Source organism: Bison bison, unplaced genomic scaffold (genome assembly GCF_000754665.1).
Source record: "Bison bison bison isolate TAMUID 2011002044 unplaced genomic scaffold, Bison_UMD1.0 scf7180017864238, whole genome shotgun sequence".
Taxonomy (NCBI): Eukaryota; Metazoa; Chordata; class Mammalia; order Artiodactyla; family Bovidae; genus Bison; species Bison bison.
In genome coordinates, this window is record NW_011494810.1 from 3,369,876 (window position 1) to 3,377,885 (window position 8,010).

The 8,010-nt window shown below is 52.0% G+C and overlaps 1 protein-coding gene across 1 annotated transcript in view; it reads right to left on the reverse strand.

Annotated features, from left to right (window-relative positions):
• The window catches only part of CDHR2 (cadherin-related family member 2), a 45,143-nt gene extending 37,610 nt beyond the window's left edge, over positions 1 to 7,533 (reverse strand). The window contains exon 1 of the mRNA XM_010846590.1: positions 7,443 to 7,533. The gene's annotated coding sequence lies outside the window, so the exon portion shown is untranslated. The remainder of the gene's footprint in view (positions 1 to 7,442) is intronic.
• Between the last annotated feature and the right edge of the window lie 477 nt (positions 7,534 to 8,010).

Here is an 8,010-nt window from a genome sequence, read left to right on the forward strand (position 1 = left end):
CAGGAATTTTGCAAACTGATTGGGATTATGTCGCAGCTTGAAATCAGCAGGGATGGAAGTATTTACACCATGGAAACAAGCAAGCACATCAAATCATGGAAACCTGCTAAAAAAACCCAGACACTGAAAAATCCAAACCAAATCAAACAAAAATGTGGAAATAAAGTCCTGAAATGTGAGGTCAAGTGGGCCTTAGGAAGCATCACTATGAACAAAGTTAGTGGAGGTGATGGAATTCCAGTTGAGCTATTTCAAATCCTGAAAGATGATGCTGTGAAAGTGTTGCACTCAATATGCCAGCAAATCTGGAAAACTCAGCAGTGGCCACAGGCCTGGAAAAGGTCAGTTTTCATTCCAATCCCAAAGAAAGGCAAGGCCAAAGAATGTTCAAGCTACTGCACAGTTATACTCATCTCACACACTATCAAAGTAATGCTCAAAATTCTCCAAGCTAGGCTTCAACAGTACGTGAACTAAAAACTTTCAGAGGTATAAGTTGGATTTAGAAAAGGCAGAGGAACCAGAGATCAAATTGCCAATATCTGTTGAATCATCAAAAAGCAAGAGAGTTCCAGAAAAACATCTATTTCTGCTTTATTGACTACACCAAAGCCTTTGACTGTGGGGATCACAACAAACTGTGGAAAATTCTTAAAGAGGTGGGAATACCAGACCACCTTATCTGCCTCCTGAGAAATCTGTATGCAGTTCAAGAAGCAACAGTTAGAACCGGACATGGAACAACGGACTGGTTCTAAATTGGGAAAGGAGTAAGTACATCAGGGCTATATGTTGTCACCCTGCTTATTTAACTTATATGCAGAGTATATAATGAGAAATGCTGGGCTGGGTGAAGCACAAGCTGAAATTAAGATTGCCAGGAGAAATATCAATAATCTCAGATATTCAGATGACACCACCCATATGGCAGAAAGTGAAGAAGAACTAAACAGCCTCTTGATGAAAGTCAAAGAGGAGAGTGAAAAAGTTGGCTTAAAAACTCAACATTCAAACAAGATCATGACATCCAGTCCCATCACTTCATGGCAAATAGATGGGGAAACAATGGAAACAGTGACAGACTTTATTTTCTTGGGCTCCTAAATCACTGCAGATGGTGACTGCAGCCATGAAATTAAAAGACACTTGTTCCTTGTAAGAAAATCTATGACCAACCTAGACAGAATATTAAAAAGCAGAGACATTACTTTCCCAACAAAAGTCCATCTAGTCAAAGCTATGGGTTTTCCAGTAGTCATGTATGGATGTGAAAGTTGGATTATAAAGAAAACTGAGCACCGAAGAATTGATGCTTTTGAACTGTGGTGTTGGAGAAGACTCTTGAGAATCCCTTGGACTGCAAGGAAATCAAACCAGCCAATCCTAAAGGACATCAATCCTGAATATTCACTGGCATGAAGGACTGATGCTGAAGTTGAAGCTCTATACTTTGACCACCTGATGTGAAGAACTGACTCATTAGAAAAGACCCTGATGCTGGGAAAGGTTGAAGGCAGGAGGAGAAGGGGACGACAGAGGATGAGATGGTTATGTGGCATCACCAACTTGACAGACATGAGTTTGAGTAAGCTCCGGGAGTTGGTGATGAACAGGGAAGCCTGGCGTGCTGCAGTCCATGGGATGGCAAAGAGTCGGACACGACTGAGCGACTGAACTGAAAGCAACTCAGAGGCTGGTTTTTGTTCTAAACATTGTAGTATTATTTGAAATGTTTACAATAAATATTCATGTTACTTGGATAGGGAGATCACTGTTACAGGGTTCTTCCAGGTTGTATGAATAATACAAGAGATGGCCCCGGAGCAGATGCGAATGAGGTTTGTCCCAGGAATTGAAAGAGGGACTGTGAGGGTGGAGCACAGGGACAGAGTGGAGAGGGTGGGAGATGGGGTTGGAGAAGGAGACAGGGGCCAGATCATGCTGGGCCCTGTAAGACATGTTTTGTTTTATTATAAGATAAACAGAAGCTTGTTCCGGGGGAGCAGGGGAGTGACAGCACTCATTTACTTCTCTTAAAGATCTTTTGGCTTCTGTGGGCCAGTGGACTGAAATGGTGTCCCAGGGCTGGAGAGGAAGGGTGAGAGTAGAGATATATTTTGGAGACTGGATGTTAGGAAGTCACATAATTTAATTTACTTTAGCGGACAGAGAAACTGGGGCTCAGACTGATCCACTGAGGATCTCACAGCTAAGAGTGAGTGGGATTCAAACAGAGCTCTCCAAACTCAAGGCCCCCGTCTCTTCTGTGCACAGAGGGAAGGGTGCAGCCCTCCCCTTCCCCCCAGATCCCAGCACAAGAGGAAAACCCCTGTTCAGCTATGGACTCAAAATCTTTAAAACATTTGCCTTCGTACATCCAGTAATCTAACTAATCTAAAATAGAGAAACTTTTTGCAGAAAAGTTGTTCCTCACAAGCGATGATTTCTAACCTTGGAAAGTGGAAGTAACCTACACATGAAACACAAGCAAATGCTAAGAAAAACGTGGTCAAGCCCTTGGCAGAATGTTTGGCATCCTTTAGACATCACGGTGATGAACAGCAAACGTTGCCACGAAAGGAATGCCTACGATGTGCCAGACCCTGGGCTGGGTGCTGTTTAATTCTCACAAGAACATTTCAGGGTAGAAACCATTATACCCACATTACAGATGGGGAAAGTAAAGCTCAGAGGAGTGAAGAGCCTTGGTTGTGCTCACAGAACTGAGAAGCTACACAGCTGTGCTGAGCAGTTCCCTGAGCTTCCCTGAGCTTGCTTCTTCATCTGTAGAACAGGAATGATACCTCCAATAAGTGGTAATTTGGGTGGGGGCAAGTAAATGGCAGTAGAACACGCCAGCTCAGTGCCTGGCATACAGTAGGTGTTTGGCAAATGCAAATCCTTTCTTTTGCATCTTGTGGGCCCATCTTCACCTTCTGACTGCTACTCCCCATGCGGTCACCACAGAAACTGCTCCCATCTCCCTCCGTGCCCCCAACCCTGGCCATGCCCTGAGATCGAGTGTAAACGTCAAAAACAGGGCAGGGCTGTTCTTGTGGATGATGCCAAGGACTATATTTCTGGGTCATTATCTGCAATGGAACTCTGGCCAGTGACCCTGGGGAAGCAGCTGTGAAAACCCCTGGCTTGCCAAGGTCCCCAAATATGATAGCTGGGGACAACCCACGTGCAGGACAGCAGGGTTACGCTCAGCCAGGTTGGGAAATGCAGATGGACCTGGTTTCTTGGGAGGAGTTAATAAGCCCTCAGTCCTCAGAATCTTGAGTGCTGAGCCACAGTCATCAGCGAAACAAAGATTATTCCATGTGAGGTGCTGGCATGATGGAGGTGGGACTCAGGTCCGGGCGGCGCTAGTGGTAAAGAAGCCGCCTGCCAGTGAGGGTGGACATAACAGCCGTCCCATCCCTGGGTCGGGAAGATCCCCTGCAGGAGGGCATGGCAATACCCCAGTATTCTTGCCTGGAGGATCCCAAGGACAGAGGAGCCTCGCGGGCTACAGTACATAGGGTCGCACAGAGTCGGACACGACTGAAGCAACTTAGCAGCAGCAGCAGCGCATGCACGCACATGGTGAGGAACAGGTGGCCTGGGGGCCAGCTGGGGACAGGGATGGCAGAGGGGACAGAAGTGGTGATGGTGGTAGGGATGAGGTGGGGATGGATTCAACAGTGACCCTTGTGGTGATGCGGGGGTCGGGGGGATGCGGTTGGAGCTGGTGGCGGTGATGGTGGTGGGCTGACAGAGGAGATGAAGACAGATTAGGGTTTTGGTGATGCTGACAGGTTTCCAGCATCCATTGTATGAGCAAAATTCAGGGCACTTAACCCTGCCTGGATGAAGCCAGCCCCGGCACCCCCTTGGGGGTGTGATCTTGAACTTAACCCCCTCACCTCTTTTTCTCTCTCCATTGCCCTCCTTTAGAGGTGAACTCAGAGCCACAAAACCATTTGCCAGTAAGTGTGCACCTCACCCAAGCTGAAGTGCAATTAGAAGAGACTCCTGCCCTGGGCTCCAGTCCCGAGGGGAAGGGAACTGGCCGGGATGGCCAGCTAGAACTTTGCACCCATTACCACTGAGTTCTTAGCACACCACGGTCCTAGACAGGAAGGGACGTGATTCAGTAACAGGATCAGAACCCAGAGCAGGACCTGCGTGCTGTCCTCTGCTAGGCTTCTGGTTTTCTCTTTCCCTTCGGCCATGCCCTCTGCACAGGCCTGTGCAAAGCCCCGGGGTCCAGGCAGAGGCAGAACAGCCTTAATTAGGGGCTTCATTCTGCAGGGTCCCTGAGACTCCACCCCCACGTCCCCTTCCCACATCCAGCTCTACTCATCTTTCATCAAAATTTCTTCTGACACCCCCTCCCATTCTCACGGGCCCTCAAGAAGCCTGTGACCCACCCTCAGAGCAGTGTGACCTGTTACATTTGGGTAAGGCACAAAGTCTTTCCCCTGAGTTGAGCCTGCCTGGTTCCCGGGGAGGGAAGAGAGGGCTGTCAAGCCCTTTAGGCCTGAGTCCCAGGGAGGCTCGGGCTCCTGCTCAACACGCCACTCCACCCCTCTGCCTCCGCGGTCCAGTGCTCCTTCTCCCTGCCATGCCAGGGCCCTGGGTTCACGGAGTCTTGCCTCCTCCTCGTCATGGGAGACACACGCTCATGATAGACACACGCTCGTCTGATCATCATGAGGCCAAAGTTCTAACAATCTGGATTCGGTCACCTGAGAAAAATGCACAAAGCCTGTGTGAGCTCGGAAGGCACAGGCTGAACCTGCCCCAACAGGGAGCCTTCCAGCGTCACTGGCTCAGCCACTCCCATGCTCAAGCCTCTGCCATGGCTCCCGCTGGCTGCGGAACCCAATTCCTGTCTCTCCCCCAGGCGCCAGGCGAGCAAGCAGGGCCTCACAGCCGCTGGCTCCATTCACCCTTGCTCTCCAGGCATCCGATCCTCAGGCCACACCTGTTTTCCTTCTTCCAGATATTTGCATATACCCTTCCCTCCGCCCAGAACACCTTCCTCAGTCTTCTGCATATGTGCAGATTCTGTCTATCCTCCAAGGCCAGGTTAGGTGTGGAGCCAAGAACAGGCGTTGGCGGCCCCTGCACTGGCCCCTAAGCTTCTGGTAGCCAGCAGGAGTAAGAGACAGAGCAGGTACAGATGAACAGGAAGTGAGTGGAGCAAAACAGATAACCAACGAGGACCTGCTGTACAGCACAGGGAACTATGCCCATATATTCTGTGAAAGCTATAAGGGAAAAGAATATGAAAAAGATTACATATATGTGTGTATGCATGCATGCTCAGTCATGTCTGACTCTGCAACCCAATGGACTATGGCCTGCCAGGCTCCTCTGTCCAGGGGCTTCTTCAGGCAAGAATACTGGAATGGGTTGCCATTTCCTTCTCCAGGGGATCTTCCAGATCCAGGGATCGAACCCATGTCTCCTGCAGCTCCTGTATTGGCAGGCGGGTTCTTTACCACCCAGCCACCAGGGAAGCCCCATATAAAGATATGTATGTATATATAACTGAATCACTTTGCTGTATACCTGAAACTAATACAACATTGCAAATACTATACTTCAATTTAAAAAAAGAAGTGAATGGAGTTGCCCAAGGGCCTGACTGGGGAGGGGACCCAACAGAGTCCTGGCCAGTCCCTTCCCCAGGCCTCAACTATGCTTGGCAGCCCCAGGCAGAAGCCTGAGAGTGAAGGAGGGCTCAGCCTTCTTCAGGGCCCAGTCCCTGTACAGCTGAGCCCAGGGCTCTGCTTTGCTCCTCTCTGCCTCTCAGTTTGCCTTCTGAAAAATAGGACTAGGTACATTCTAGAAATTACAGCTTCACTTCCCCCAACCCCTCTCCCCGACATCCCTCTACTCCTCCCCTTTCCCTACCCTCAAAAGGTGCTTGAGAAGGGTTCACAGAGGATGCAGAATTAGAGTGACTCTGGCCTCCACCCTCTGAAATGTGCAGACCCTTGGGAGTCGTGTTGGGTTGGAAGAGGCGTAGCCACCCCCGCGGCAAACAGCTCTCAACAGCCCACAGCTCCAAGACATTTTAGAATTTGGAGGTACTGGGAATGGGGACCCCAAGACAGCCTGGAGGTCTCCCTCCAGGAGGGCCAGATAGGGAGGTGGCCCTCCTCGCCCACAGGCCCGTCCCTGTGGGCTGGCCCCACCACCAGCCATACCACCACCTCCAACTGACCGCAGACTCCCACTTTCGCTTTCTCGCCTTCTTGTTTATTTCTCATGGATATTTCCCATCTGTAAGCAATCAACATTCCAGGGTCCAGGTGAGGAAACCATAGTCCAGAGAAGCTCAGAGAGGGATGCCCCAGAGGTTAGGCCCAGACTGGTTCCCAAACCAGGATTCCCTGGCAAGCCTTGGTCTGGGGTCCACTTGATGCCATCAGGGCCCTCCTGCCCCAGCTCCAGGCTGCTTCCCTGGCAAACACACATGGAATCAGATGGCCCTGAGTTTTGATCGCCACAGTTCACGGGCCCCAGACCTGCCCTCATCCTCCTGCCTCAGTCTCCTTCTTGAGAAACAGGGTTTGGAGAAGAACCAGAGTCCACACAGGGGTATGGCCTGTCTCCATCATTTGGATTTCAGCGTTTTCCAGGCCCCTGCTTTCTGTCTAGTGCCCCAACCCAGCAGTTCCTGAAGAGGACCAGGCCTGGCCCAGCTCTCAGCTGAGTCTCTACCTGGTTCCCCAGGTCAAAGCAATGTATCAGGGCCTCGGCATGTGCCAGAGCTTGGGGGGAGGGTGCCTGTAGTGAGTAACGGCTGGACACTTCCTAGTCCAGCTGAGGTGGCACCGAGCTTCGTTACTGATCACAGGCCAAATTCCTTGGGGCTCTCCAGGGTCTTTCCTGCACTATAACCATCCCCATTCTACAGATGAGGAAACTGAAGCCCAGAAGAGTCACGGAGCCCACTCAAAGTCAGGAGGGAACTGGAATCTGAACCCAGGCCGTTGGAGTTGGGGCCCAGTCCTTCTTCCCTGAGCGCTAGTGCTGCCCGGCTCAGCCACCGTGTCTTCAACCCCTCAAGCTTCCCATGAAAGGGGCCTGAGGCAGCTGAACTCACTTCTCTAGGGGACCTGCCTCCCTTCTGTCCTGAGAAGAAACCTGTTGGATCCAAATCGCCTAAGGCCTTGGAAGGAAAGGGGGCCATCAGGGTCTTGGGAATAGGTGTTACTAGCTCTACACTGCAGAAGACACCGAGGCCCTGTGGCCAGGCTGGGACTCACTCCAGGTACACCCACCTGGGCCCCAGTGCTCACTTCCTCCACCCAGCACCCCCACCCAGCTGAGGCGGAGACCCCCACAAAGCTCACCGCGGCCCCAGCGACCCCACTCGGTCCATACCCCTGGCTCGGAGACCCCGCACCCCTGCTGCAGAGAAGCTGTGCCATCCCTACCTGCACCCCCAGGAGGGGCCCCGGAGGCAGCGGATGTGTGCTGGGGCCAGGTGGGCACCGTCTGGGGCCTGCCGTGGCACAGTCAGCAGACTTTGGCACCATCTCCACCTCCCCTGAGAAATCATTAACCCTGAGAGAGACCACACCTCTGGGGATGGGAAAGACTACTCAGGAGGACCGGGCCACAGCTGAAGAGGGGGTACAAGGGCACGACTGAGGCGAGGACCCCCTGCTCCCAGGCCCAGAGGCCTAAGACCCGAGAGCCAGCACCCAGCAGAGCCGAGCCCACAGGAGGTAGGAACCGGGCCCCGGCCCTGGGGCACCTGTGTGTGGAGGCGGGTGACATGGGCCCTCCATATCCTCCCTGCTACAAGATCCCTCAGTGGCAGAGGACCTGTGAGGGAGGTGAGAAGGGAAATAGGTTCTGGGAGGGAAGTAGTAAAACAGTGTGATAATCCAACATGAGGTCTTCAGAGAGCAGTGAAGGCAACCGTGATGGATGCCCTCCTTTGAGGCCCCCACCCTCCCCCCAGGGTTCATCCACCCCCACCCCCACCCCACCCGAGCT